The sequence below is a fragment of the Pinus tabuliformis genome, chromosome 9, assembly GCF_031772625.1.
Source record: "Pinus tabuliformis cultivar Carrire ecotype Pingquan chromosome 9, CPIR1, whole genome shotgun sequence".
Classification (NCBI taxonomy): Eukaryota; Viridiplantae; Streptophyta; class Pinopsida; order Pinales; family Pinaceae; genus Pinus; species Pinus tabuliformis.
This window is the reverse complement of record NC_142307.1, coordinates 108273702-108287529: the sequence shown is the minus strand read 5'-3', so window position 1 is coordinate 108287529 and position 13828 is coordinate 108273702.

Sequence of the window (13828 nt, the reverse complement as noted above, 5' to 3'; positions counted from 1 at the left end):
CCTATCAAAAGCTTATGATAGGTTGAGCTGGAATTATCTTGAAACTATCCTCAAAGCATTTGGATTCTGTGATAGATGGGTGAAATGGGTCTTAAGCATGATCTCCACCCCGAATTTCTCTATCTTGCTGAATGGAGCGCCATCAAAGACATTTAATGCTACAAGAGGACTTAGACAAGGGGACCCCCTATCCCCCTTCCTCTTCATAATAGAAGCAGAAGGATTAGGTAGATACTTCAAAAAAGAATTAAGAGAAACGAAAATCCAAGGCCTGAGACTATGGGGTAATCAAACTACAATCACCCACCAACAGTTCGTGGATGATATCATGATATATTGCAAAGCATCCATGAAGGAGGTGAGAAGAATAAAGAAAATTTTAGAGGTATTTATGGAAGGCTCAGGTATGGAGGTAAACAATGAAAAATCAAGAACTTTCTTCTTTAATATGGTGGAGCCCATTAAAAACCATTTAACCAGGATCTCGGGTTACAGGAAAGGGGATCTCCCTACAAAGTACCTGTTAGGGTCCCACCCTAACCCCCTTATTTATGTCTTGGGATCACGTCATAGTCAAGAGTCAATAAAGCTCATATTAATATTTGTAAGTGGTTAACCCGCAATTAATAACGAGACCACAGTTAGTTGCAAATGGGCGGAAGTATTAGATAGATGGTAAATAGGCGGTAGTATTAGATAGATGGTATTAATAAAACCCACGATATTGGCTCGTGGTATTGCATGTATGAGTCATATATAAAGGATAGAGACTCCCTGCGAGGAGCATTGTGTCTTGTTTTGTAATCGAGCTCTGCTCTATTTGAGGTTGCCCCCTCGAAGAGGCCTGTGAAAATTTCTCTCTGAATAATAAAATCCTTGCTATTCTGTGTTCTGGGTATATTTTCTTCGCGTATTTTATGTTCTTGGTATCTTTTCTTCGCTTGGGTATTGATTTGCAGGTTAAGAGCATAACAAGTGGTATCAGAGCACTTTCCAGGGCTCGGTGGGATCTCCAAATTTTAGCAAATTTTTTTTTAGGCTAGAGACGTGTTCCGGCGTCTTTAAACCACGGGATCTGTCGTTAAGCGCATAAACCTGCGGATTTCGGGAGGCATGCACGCAAGAAATACAAGAGGTGGTCACGTCTGTTGGACTCCCTTGTAACCCCTGTGGGTACCCCTTCGAGTAGTAGCGCATTAGACAGAACCGCGCACGGACTGTCTTCCACGTACACTCTGGGTATATAGGAAACCCCCTAGCTCCCTTGAAACCTCGCCATAGATAAACCTTCAGCCGTCTTGTTGCTACAGTACACCGAGAACAGCACTCGGAGAGATTACTCGCCTGTACGATAGGGTAGTCGGGTTGTACGGCTAAGGGTACGGTCGATCCTCCTTAGTTAGAGCCCTGAAACATTGGGCCAAGTACTACTATCAGACCCTTATGTATATTGCGATCTGTAGCACCTGACACTCCCCAAGACCATAGTTCCCTTTCTATCAGGGGATCACACATGATCTATTCCAGATCAGCAGCAGCAGTTGTTCCACCATTCAGATCTCTCAGATCCACCAGATCGGATATTCCAGATCAGCAGCAGCAGTTGTTCCACCATTCAGATCTCTCAGATCCACCAAATCGGATATTCCAGATCAGCAGCAGCAGTTGTTCCACCATTCAGATCTCTCAGATCCACCAGATCAGATATTCCAGATCAGCAGCAGCAGTTGTTCCACCATTCAGATATCTCAGATCCACCAGATCGGAGTAGTTGCGAAGGGTTCCTGTACCTGGATATGATTTTCTCAGGACTTTTGGCGGCACTGACAGTTTGAGGATTTGGCGACTGCAGTATTGATCAGGAAGGAGTAAAACTCCGTTAGGAGTTTTTCAAAAAAAAAAAAAAAAGTCTGAGATCTTCCGAAGTGCTTATTTGTGACCTAGCCCATCAGCATCAGGACAACGAGCTGAGCACGGTGGTACCATTCAATTTCTTAGAAAAAAAAAATTTGGCGGTCCCAAATTTTCATCAAGTTGGTGTATGGTAGAAACTAGAGCTCAAGCAATGGCTAATGAAAGACTAGACAAACTTGAAACAGATATGAACGAGCTCAAAGATTCACTTAAAGACCTATCGAGCATGGTACGGCAAGCACTCGCTAAGGGCAAGGAGCCAGCTCTTGAGGTACCATATAATGACCATATACACCTTGAGGGTGAGTCTAGCCACTCTCCTCACGTCTGGAACACCCATCCACCACCTCCTAAGTTGGATAGTCAGCGACCTCCCAAGTTGGATATACAGAAATTTGATGGTTCTAACCCGTCCGCATGGCTAGCACACATGGAACAATATTTCAAATTGAATCATCTCCAAGATGATTGGACAAAGATTGGAGTGGGGACCATGTACTTGGACAATGAGCAATGGTAATGGGCAGAATGGCATCAACGTCGCAATGCACCTTTTTCGAGTTGGGCCCAATTTTCCAAAGCTCTTCGAGATCACTTTGAACAGGGAGACTCCTTTTTGGGCCATCTCACTAAGCTCCGACAGACAGGTACAGTGGATGAATATATCACCGCTTTTGAAGCCTTGGCCTTCCGCACTGACCATCTCTCAGATGAGTTCTACACGGAATGTTTTATCAGTGGTCTTAAAGAAGCCATCAAAGCTCAAGTTCTACTCCACCACCCTCCCACATTGACGGAGGCTTGCCAGGTAGCCTGTAAGGTGGAGCGTGCCATAACAGCCCAATACAGCCGCCCCAATTTCCCCACTAAAGGTCGTCCCCCACAAGCTCATACCACGACTCAGACACTTAAGGTCCAAAAGGTGTCCCCTCAGGAAATGGCCGAGAGAAGAAAGCAAGGACTATGTTACTACTGTGATGAAAAATATTCCACTGGGCATAAATGCAAGGAGCCCAAGTTTTTTCAAATAGATGCCACTGACTACAGCTCCACCGAGGAAGATCCACCTCTTGAGGAACCGGAGGCGATCGAAGAAGACAACCAAAAGGAGATTGTATCTGAGGACCCAGTTATTTCGCTCAATGCGTTGGCAGGAATCTCTTCCCCTCAAACTCTCAAAATCAGGGGTTTTCTTAAACATCGCCCAGTAATAGTCTTGATTGATAGTGGAAGTACCCATAATTTCATCCATCAAAAAATCGTCGAAGCAGCGCATTGTTATGTGCGGGCAGTCTCTAACTTCCAGGTCCAAATTGCAGATGGGGGCACAATGAAATGTGAAGGCCGCTGTGAAAATGTCAAACTTCAAATGGGGGATTATCAGTTGAAAACCCACATGTTTTCCATACACATGGGGGGATGCGACATTGTCCTAGGTGCTGAATGGCTCCGCACCCTTGGGCCAATCACAATGGATTTCCAGGAGTTATATATGAGTTTTAAGCAGAACGACTCCACACATACCCTCCGTGGACTTCAGGAAAGAGCCCCCTCTATCATCAGCTCGCATAGAATGGAAAAATTGTTAAAAAAGGGCCATCATGGAGTGGTAGCTCAATTTAATGCCATCCAGGTAGTAGACACCATATCTCCGCCAGTTCATCCTGAGATGCAACAGATTTTAAATAAACATCGGACGGTCTTTGACAAGCCTCATGAGCTTCCACCCTCACAAGGGGAACATGATCATAGCATCACATTGGTTCCAGGGGCCCAACCCCCAAATGTGCGGCCATACAGATATCCGTTCACCCAAAAGAATGAAATAGAAAAAATCATCAAGGAATTGTTGGAAGCAGGTGTCATTCGTCCCAGCATTAGTCCTTATTCATCCCCAGTGGTCATGGTCCTCAAGAAAGATGGGGAGTGGCGGATGTGTCCCGACTTCAGGGCCCTCAATAAGTTAACAGTCAAAGATAAATTTCCCATCCCAGTGGTTGACGATTTGCTGGACGAACTCAATGGGGCTCAATTCTTCACTAAGTTGGATCTTCGCTCAGGCTATCACCAAATTCGCATGAAGGAAGTCGACATTCCCAAGACAGCTTTCAGAACTCATGAAGGCCATTATGAGTTCCTCGTCATGCCATTTGGTCTCTGTAATGCCCCCTCTACTTTTCAGAGCCTTATGAATCACCTCCTCAAACCATATCTCAGAAAATTTGTCCTTGTCTTCTTCGATGACATCCTCATCTATAGTGGCACTTGGGCGGCACATCTTCAGCATGTAGATCTACTCTTGCAACTGCTCCGAACACATAAATTATTTGTCAAGATGTCTAAGTGTTCGTTTGGCATGGAAGAAGTTGAGTATTTGGGCCACATTGTGGGGCGCGAAGGTGTCAAGGTGGACCCCAAAAAGATCCAGGCCATGCAAGAATGGCCTCAACCTAAGACCTTGAAAATCTTGAGAGGATTTTTGGGTCTCACAGGCTATTATCGTAAATTTGTCCGCAACTATGGCCGCATAGCGAAGCCCCTAACACAACTCCTAAAGAAAAATTCCTTCTTCTGGAATGAGGAAGCACAACAGGCATTTACCGCTCTAAAAACCGCCATGTGTTCCACTCCTGTCTTAGCACTACCGGACTTCACCAAAGCATTTGTCATTGAATGTGATGCTTCCGGAACAGGTATTGGAGCGGTCTTAATGCAGGAAGGGCGTCCATTGGCCTTCACCAGCCAACAACTAAGTGGGAAGAATCTGGGCCAATCTACCTACGAGAAGGAAATGATGGCCATCTTACATGCAGTCGAGGCCTGGAGACCTTACTTGTTGGGGCGACGTTTCCAAATCCGCACAGATCATCACAGTCTTAAATATTTTTTGGAGCAACGCCTCTCTTCCCCTCAACAAAATAAATGGTTAGCCAAAATGCTGGGATATGATTATGAGATCATTTACAAGAAAGGGAAAGACAACAGGGTAGCAGATGCATTGTCGCGCCAATTTGAGGAGGAAAGTACTCTGCTCACAATTTCCCTCCCCATTCCAGACTGGATTGACGAGGCTCGCAGGGAATGGTTTTCACATCTAGGGCTCTCCCAACTCATTTCTCAATTGCAGGCAAAGCCCACTTCTAGCAAGGGCTACTCATGGCAGAATGATATTCTTTGCTACAAGGACAGAGTCGTAATATCACCAACATCCACCCTCAAAAGTCGCATTTTGGCAGAATTGCACTCATCTCCCATTGCAGGACATTCGGGCTTTCAGAAGACGTATGCTCGCACCAGAAGATCATTTTTTTGGACCGGCATGAAACAGGACATCCTTACTTTCGTAGTAGAATGTGACGTCTGTCAACGCCACAAAGGGGAAACCGTCAACACACCAGGCACATTACAACCATTGCCCATTCCGGCGTCAATTTGGACAGAGGTTTCCATGGATTTCATTACAGGTCTTCCAAAGTCTGGGAACAAGTCAGTCATCATGGTGGTTGTGGACCGACTATCGAAGTATGCTCATTTCTGTGCCCTACCCCACCCATTTACACCAACCTTGGTTGCTCAAAATTTCATGGATCAGATCTTCAAATTGCATGGCATGCCCACTTCTATTGTATCCGACCGTGACCCAATCTTCACCAGTAATTTTTGGCAGGAGCTCTTCAGAATACAAGGCACTCAACTCAAACTCAGTACTTCATATCATCCGCAAATAGATGGTCAAACCGAAGCCGTCAACAAATGTCTAGAAACCTACCTTAGGTGTTTCACTTCAGAAAAGCAACACCTTTGGGTACAGTGGTTACCTCTGGCAGAGTGGTGGTATAACACCAACTATCATGCCACCACCAAAATGACTCCCTATGAAGCAGTCTATGGACAACTTCCGCCTTCCCTTACTTCTTATCTCACGGGGTGCTCCAAAGTACAAGCTGTGGATCAACTCCTACAACACCGCGCAACCATGCTTGCCCATCTGCGCGAGAATCTTCATCAAGCTCAGAACCGTATGAAGCTGTTGGCATTATGTTTCAAGTGTTGTCCTTGATGGCAACTCACTCAGAGGTTGGTACAGGTGCTCAGAGGTTGGTACAGGTGATGGCAACTTGATCAGAGGACAGATCTCAGTACAGCAGGTCAAGAAAGAGATATACGCAGGTTCAGCAAGGAGAATCCGCGTGTACACGCAGGTTGGCTTCAGTAAAAGCGCGTACATGTGAAAAGTACCCTTGGTCCGTGGTAGTTAGACCTTGGAAGTTGTGCCTATGGTTTTTGGACCATAATGTCTCGACGGACGTGTTGATCCCTAGTTTCGAGGTTGATGGTATTGTGTTTCTATGGTTTTGGCTCTTGGTATTGAACAAGGCCTAAAGCTATATAAGGAGAAGATCACTAGGCAAAGATGCATGGATTGTGTGTGGCTGACGCAGTGAGAGGATCTGGTATTGTTGGTTATCTGTTCGGGACGCTTGGTAAGGGTCGGATCTGACAGCAAAGGCAGAAGTAATCATTTCTAGATCTGCACGCGGGTTGCCTTTGGAGAAAGCGCGTATACACGCGGTTTTGGTACAGTGAAGTAGCGTATGCATGATAAGGGTTGATATTTCAGGTTGTTGCTGATTCTGGTGGTTGTTGCAGAGTTCTAGATTCTGGTTTGGGTTCTGTGTTCTTGATGACAGGGTTTCAGTGATTCGGTATTGGGTTGTTTAATGAATTATGATGCAAGTATAAGTTGATGATTGTATTGCGGTATTGTTTGCTTTGTACTCTTGGATCCAGTCTGAAAATTGATGAAACGTGGTCCCTGAAGGTTGTAGGGTCAGCACCTACGTACTAGTAAATGGATCAGCTAGTACAAGAGCTGAGGGGGTTGTAGCTCCCTTCCAGGAGCAGCTGGAAAACGAGTGAAGGTTGTAGCCTTCTGTAGGGTTGGCACCTACGTACTAGTAAATGGATCGGCTAGTACAAAAGCTATGAGGGTTGTAGCCCTCTGCAGGTTGCAGCCTGCGTGCTGGTAAATGACTGCACCAGTGCATTGTAAAAGAAGTTTCTTATTAAAGAAGAAAGAGACGAATTGCAGCAGGTGGTTTTCACCCACATTGGGTTTCCACCTTATATCATGGTGTTCATGTGTGTGGCTCTTGTGTGATGTTCTGTTCTGTTATTCTGCACCTGTTTACTGTTAATATGCTTAATAATGATCTGATGCATTTACTGAAGATTAAGATAACTGAATTATAAGATCTCTGGATATACGCGGGTTTCATTAGACACAGTAGCGTGTACACGCGGGTTCACTTAATTGAAGTAGCGTATATGTTTCTGAGTATGAAATAGAAAAGTTTGATTGATCTGATAATACTGATTCACCCCCCCTCTCAGTATTATTTACAACAATTGGAATCAGAGCAGGTCCTTCAGAGAAGCTTGATCGCTTGAAGGAGATTCGTAGAACAATGGGGAAGAAAGCACGTCAGAAGAAGAAGACAGCTCAAAAGAACAATGACAACCTGTCATTGTGTGGAAGCAAGTATTCAGATCCAGAAGCACCTCAGATTGAAGATAGACAAGCAAATGAAGCATCAGATCAAATCATAGATCAACAAGATCTACCTAGCAAAAGGGAGAATACCCTCAAAGAAGAAATCATCAGATTAGAAGAACAGTTGGAATGTGCCTTCAAAGTTCGAGAAATGCTGCTAGCACTGAATAAAGAGCAAGAAAACGAGATCCTCAAACTAAGGCATCAGTTGGATGAAGAAAGGAAAGTTGAAGAGACATTGAAGAAGCAATGTCTTGAAAAAGAAGAACAACATCAAGTTGAGGTAAATATCTTGAAAAGCAAATTAGAAGAAAAGGATAAGCTTTTACGATTTCAAGATAGCTCTAAAGTCTTGGATGATATTCTTAGTAGTCAAAGATCTCCTGCTATCAAGACTGGTCTTGGTTTTCATGAATATGTTGAAGGTGAATCTAGTTCACAAGGTGAGGCAAGAAACTCTAATGAGAAATCTGAAATGCCCAAAAAGGAACAACCAAGGAAAGAAATTCCTCAAGGAAGATTCTCTACTCCTAACTATGGACGTGATAGACGATTATTTCCTCCACTGAATAATGTTGAATGTTATGTATGTCATAATCTTGGACATGTTGCAGCCATATGTAGAAGAAGACGGTTTCAAGACCATCATGCAGAAAGATCATCACATTCAAGATACTTTAATGGATATTGCTTTTCTTGCAATATGTTTGGCCACAAAGCTGCTGATTGCTACAAGAGGAATATGAAACATGTAAGATGCTATGCATGTAACAAGTTTGGACATAAAGCAAGAGATTGCAGGAACAAAGCTCATGATAAGAAGAAATCATCAACATGCGTGAAGATATGGAAGAAGAAGGAAGTTCAGTCAGAAAGATGTGGCACAGCACAGGGTACTCAGCACAGCACAGACATAACAGACTCAGGGGGAGCTGAAGGTATAGAACTTCAGTGTTCTGATTCTCATACGCAAGTTTCATGAAGACAAGTCGCGTATATACGCGAGTTACAGGCTGCAAAGTCGCGTATATGAAGAAAGGGCAGCAGAACAGACCCAGGTTCAGTCATGGTTGGCTCAGGCTCAGGGGGAGCAGAACAGACTCAGGAAATGGTTCAGACATGGTTGGCTTACACTCAGGGGGAGAATATTCTTCGAATAATGCATTGTTGGCATTATGGTTAGAAGGTGTTGATAAAGTCTATGAAGCTAAATGATACATCTTACTGTTTAGGAATGGTATTGCAGGCTGATGGTACAGATCATGATGCTGTTGGTGGCTTTCATAAGTCTTGGTCTAGATATTTCATCACTATGTCATGTATCTCTTTTATGATGTCAAGGTCATGTAACGGCCTATGTTGGTTTCCCCACTATGCCTGGGATGAATGATGAAATGTTCATGTATTATCATGTATCTTCACATGGTTAGGTGAATGAGTCAATATTGGGATATCCCCACTAGGTTGGGTGATGAATGTATGTTGAGTCTTTTGGTGATAGGAAGGTCTTCTATGATGTATAAGTCTTTGTTCTTCTTGAAGAACATCTTTTGTAGATCTTGCCTACAGTCAAGGGGAGCATGAACAACACAATTCAGCAAGAGCAGGATGGATAGATTGGTACACTTTGGCATACACAAAGGGGGAGCACATTTGGAGATTTCAGCATGTACTCAGGGGGAGTATGGACAGCAGTATGGACAGCAGAAGGTATACCAAGGAAGAGAATATCTTGGTCCACCCTTTGCCCTTGATGTCAAAGGGGGAGAGTGACTTGGTGTGGTGGTTGCCATCAAGTCCAAAGGGGGAGATTGTTGGCATTATGTTTCAAGTGTTGTCCTTGATGGCAACTCACTCAGAGGTTGGTACAGGTGCTCAGAGGTTGGTACAGGTGATGGCAACTTGATCAGAGGACAGATCTCAGTACAGCAGGTCAAGAAAGAGATATACGCAGGTTCAGCAAGGAGAATCCGCGTGTACACGCAGGTTGGCTTCAGTAAAAGCGCGTACATGTGAAAAGTACCCTTGGTCCGTGGTAGTTAGACCTTGGAAGTTGTGCCTATGGTTTTTGGACCATAATGTCTCGACGGACGTGTTGATCCCTAGTTTCGAGGTTGATGGTATTGTGTTTCTATGGTTTTGGCTCTTGGTATTGAACAAGGCCTAAAGCTATATAAGGAGAAGATCACTAGGCAAAGATGCATGGATTGTGTGTGGCTGACGCAGTGAGAGGATCTGGTATTGTTGGTTATCTGTTCGGGACGCTTGGTAAGGGTCGGATCTGACAGCAAAGGCAGAAGTAATCATTTCTAGATCTGCACGCGGGTTGCCTTTGGAGAAAGCGCGTATACACGCGGTTTTGGTACAGTGAAGTAGCGTATGCATGATAAGGGTTGATATTTCAGGTTGTTGCTGATTCTGGTGGTTGTTGCAGAGTTCTAGATTCTGGTTTGGGTTCTGTGTTCTTGATGACAGGGTTTCAGTGATTCGGTATTGGGTTGTTTAATGAATTATGATGCAAGTATAAGTTGATGATTGTATTGCGGTATTGTTTGCTTTGTACTCTTGGATCCAGTCTGAAAATTGATGAAACGTGGTCCCTGAAGGTTGTAGGGTCAGCACCTACGTACTAGTAAATGGATCAGCTAGTACAAGAGCTGAGGGGGTTGTAGCTCCCTTCTAGGAGCAGCTGGAAAACGAGTGAAGGTTGTAGCCTTCTGTAGGGTTGGCACCTACGTACTAGTAAATGGATCGGCTAGTACAAAAGCTATGAGGGTTGTAGCCCTCTGCAGGTTGCAGCCTGCGTGCTGGTAAATGACTGCACCAGTGCATTGTAAAAGAAGTTTCTTATTAAAGAAGAAAGAGACGAATTGCAGCAGGTGGTTTTCACCCACATTGGGTTTCCACCTTATATCATGGTGTTCATGTGTGTGGCTCTTGTGTGATGTTCTGTTCTGTTATTCTGCACCTGTTTACTATTAATATGCTTAATAATGATCTGATGCATTTACTGAAGATTAAGATAACTGAATTATAAGATCTCTGGATATACGCGGGTTTCATTAGACACAGTAGCGTGTACACGCGGGTTCACTTAATTGAAGTAGCGTATATGTTTCTGAGTATGAAATAGAAAAGTTTGATTGATCTGATAATACTGATTCACCCCCCCTCTCAGTATTATTTACAACAGAAGCAACAGGATGACCAACATCGCTCAGAGCGCCAATTTCAAGAAGGGGATCAGATCTTTTTGAGGCTGCAACCATATAAGCAAACATCACTCAAAGACAAGGGTTGTCAAAAGCTCTCCCCAAAATTCTATGGACCATACCAAGTACTTCAGCGCATTGGAGAAGTGGCTTACAAGTTGGCTTTTCCACCTACAGCAAAAATCCACCCAGTTTTCCATGTAACGTGCCTCAAGAAAGTGATTGGGAACAATTGCCGAGTTCAAACCAGTCTACCTGAATTGGACGAAGAAGGGTCAATCTGGCTTCAACTTGAACAGGTTCTAGACACAAGAGACAAGCACTTGCACGGCCGCATGATTAAGGAGGTCCTCGTCAAATGGAAAGACACCTCTCCGGAAGATGCAACTTGGGAACTAGCCACTATTCTTCAGCAGTTTCCGCAGCTTCAGCCTTGAGGACAAGGCTAGTCTTAAGGGGGAGGGCATGTTAGGGTCCCACCCTAACCCCCTTATTTATGTCTTGGGATCACATCATAGTCAAGAGTCAATAAGCCCATATTAATATTTGTAAGTGGTTAACCCAAAATTAATAACGGGACCACAGTTAGTTGCAAATGGGCGGAAGTATTAGATAGATGGTAAATAGGCGGTAGTATTAGATAGATGGTATTAATAAAACCCACGATATTGGCTCGTGGTATTGCATGTATGAGTCATATGTAAAGGATAGAGACTCCCTGCGAGGAGCATTGTGTCTTGTTTTGTAATCGAGCTCTGCTCTATTGGAGGTTGCCCCCTCGAAGAGGCCTGTGAAAATTTCTCTCTGAATAATAAAATCCTTGCTATTCTGTGTTCTGGGTATATTTTCTTCGCGTATTTTGTGTTCTCGGTATCTTTTCTTCGCTTGGGTATTGATTTGCAGGTTAAGAGCATAATAGTACCTAAGAACGATGCTAGACTCCTCATCCCTCAAAATAGGAAACTGGAAGAACGCCCTGGAAAAGATCATGAAAAGACTAGAAAATTGGACTTTTCGTACTCTGAACTTGGCAGCAAGGGTTGTTTTGCTTAAATCCACCATTCAGGCGATCCCGATATACCCCTTATCAGTGATGGCAACTCCAAAAGGAATATGCAATAAGCTGGTAGAGATTTACAGAAAATTTCTGTGGGGAGGACCCAAGAAACAAAAGAAATGGGCCCTCTGTTCTTGGGACAACCTAACCAAACCAAAAGAAAAAGGAGGTCTCGGTCTAAGAGACCCTTGGACCTTAAATCAAGTGCTAGCAGCTAAGTTAAGATGGAGATGGATGCAAGGGGGGCTGGACCTGTGGAAAGAGATCTGGACATCAAAATATAATATGCCAGTCACTCCGGAAGAAATACTAAGGAAGCAAGAAGCACCTTGAGGATCAGACATATGGAACCTAACCATCCAAAACAGGGAATTAATTGATGGGCATATTTTTTGGGAAATCAGAGGAGGCCAGATCGCGAGATTTTGGGAGGAAGCCTGGCAACAGAGGGAGAAAATGTTAGATCTACAAGGAATGCAAGAAATCTACAGAACAGGTATGGACAGAGACCTCATTAGGGTTAAAGATTATTGGACAGAAGAAAGAGGGAATGTAGAATGGATGGAATGGAAACCTATGGATGAATGGAATAGGGATGCAACAGAGGATCAAAAAATTTTATTTAGTAAAGAATTAGATTCCAGGAAAATAAAAAAGAGAGGATGCAGCGACATCCTTCGATGGGGCAAGGAAACAAAAGGAACGTTCACCATAAGGGAAGCCTATAAAGCAAAGATACAACAAGAGCAGGGGGAGGCCGAAGAGCAGAAGTGGAGGAAGATATGGAGAAATAAATGGTGGCCGAAGATCAAAATTTTCGTTTGGCTGGTAGGAAGGAAACACATCTTAACATGGGATCGAATTCAAAAAAGAGGCTTTCAGGTCCTTCAAGATGTAGCCTTTGTCATCTAGACGAAGAAGACCAGGAACACCTTCTCAATGGATGCAGCGCGGCCCAATTCCAATGGGAAAAGACAAGAAACTTATTCTCGACCACGGAACGAAATCCACAGGATATAATTCAAACCCTGTGTGATTGGGGAGAAGGGAAGTTTAAAAGCAAGATTGTAAGAAGAGCCTGGAGCTTGATAGTAGGCTTCAACGTATGGAATCTTTGGAAAGAGAGAAACAATAGAATCTTTAAGGGGAAATCTTCAGACCCGGAAGAAGTATGGAAAAGAACCCTAAGACAAATCAGAGAATCAATCCTAGCGGAAAATTGGGTAGAAGAAGATTGGAAGACATCTGAAGCAGAAACTGAAATCCTAAAAAGGCTGAATTTGGATCAAGGGATGATCTATCATCAAAAAGCAAAGAAACACCAACCTATAGCAGGCCAAAGTCCCACAATCTATCAAAAACCTCCAGAAGGGTTTATCAAACTCAATTTCGACGGGGCAGCAAAGGGGAACCCAGGTCCAGCTGGATTTGGAGGAGTCTTCAGAAACAGACAAGGAGAGGTAGAATGGATCTATGCAGAACACGGAGGAACAATGACTAATAACGAAGCGGAATTTATGGCAGTGTATCAGGGGCTCAAAATCGCCATAAGGAATGGATATAGGAAGATCGAAATCGAAGGGGATTCAGCCCTGGTCATCAGTACCATAAGGAAATTAATCCAAGGGAAACAGTGGGAGAAGGTAGTTAAAAGCTGGAGGACAGCGAGTATAGTCCAAGAAATCAAGGAAACTCTGAAAGGAATTGAATACAAGATCGCCTCTCATGTAAGAAGAGAAGGAAATAAGCCCACTGATTGCTTGGCCAATTGGGGAAGTAAAGAATCATTGGCGAAAGTGGATGACAGCTGGTCCAATCAAGCAGCGATGGCAAGATGGGACGACTTAAAACAGCTCATAAACAACGATAACCATGACTCAGCATAATGGTAATCAAAATTTCGCATGGAGCGGGAGAAGGAGAATAAGGCAAGCTCATGCAGCAGAGAAGACAGGACAGAAGGACGACGGCCTTAAATACCTGTCATCAGCATTTAATGATCATTCAGATCAGCAGGGACGCGACCCAAAGCGAAAACCGGACATCACCGCAGAAACCATCATTCAAAGTGTAGGGGAGATAAGAAGTGGA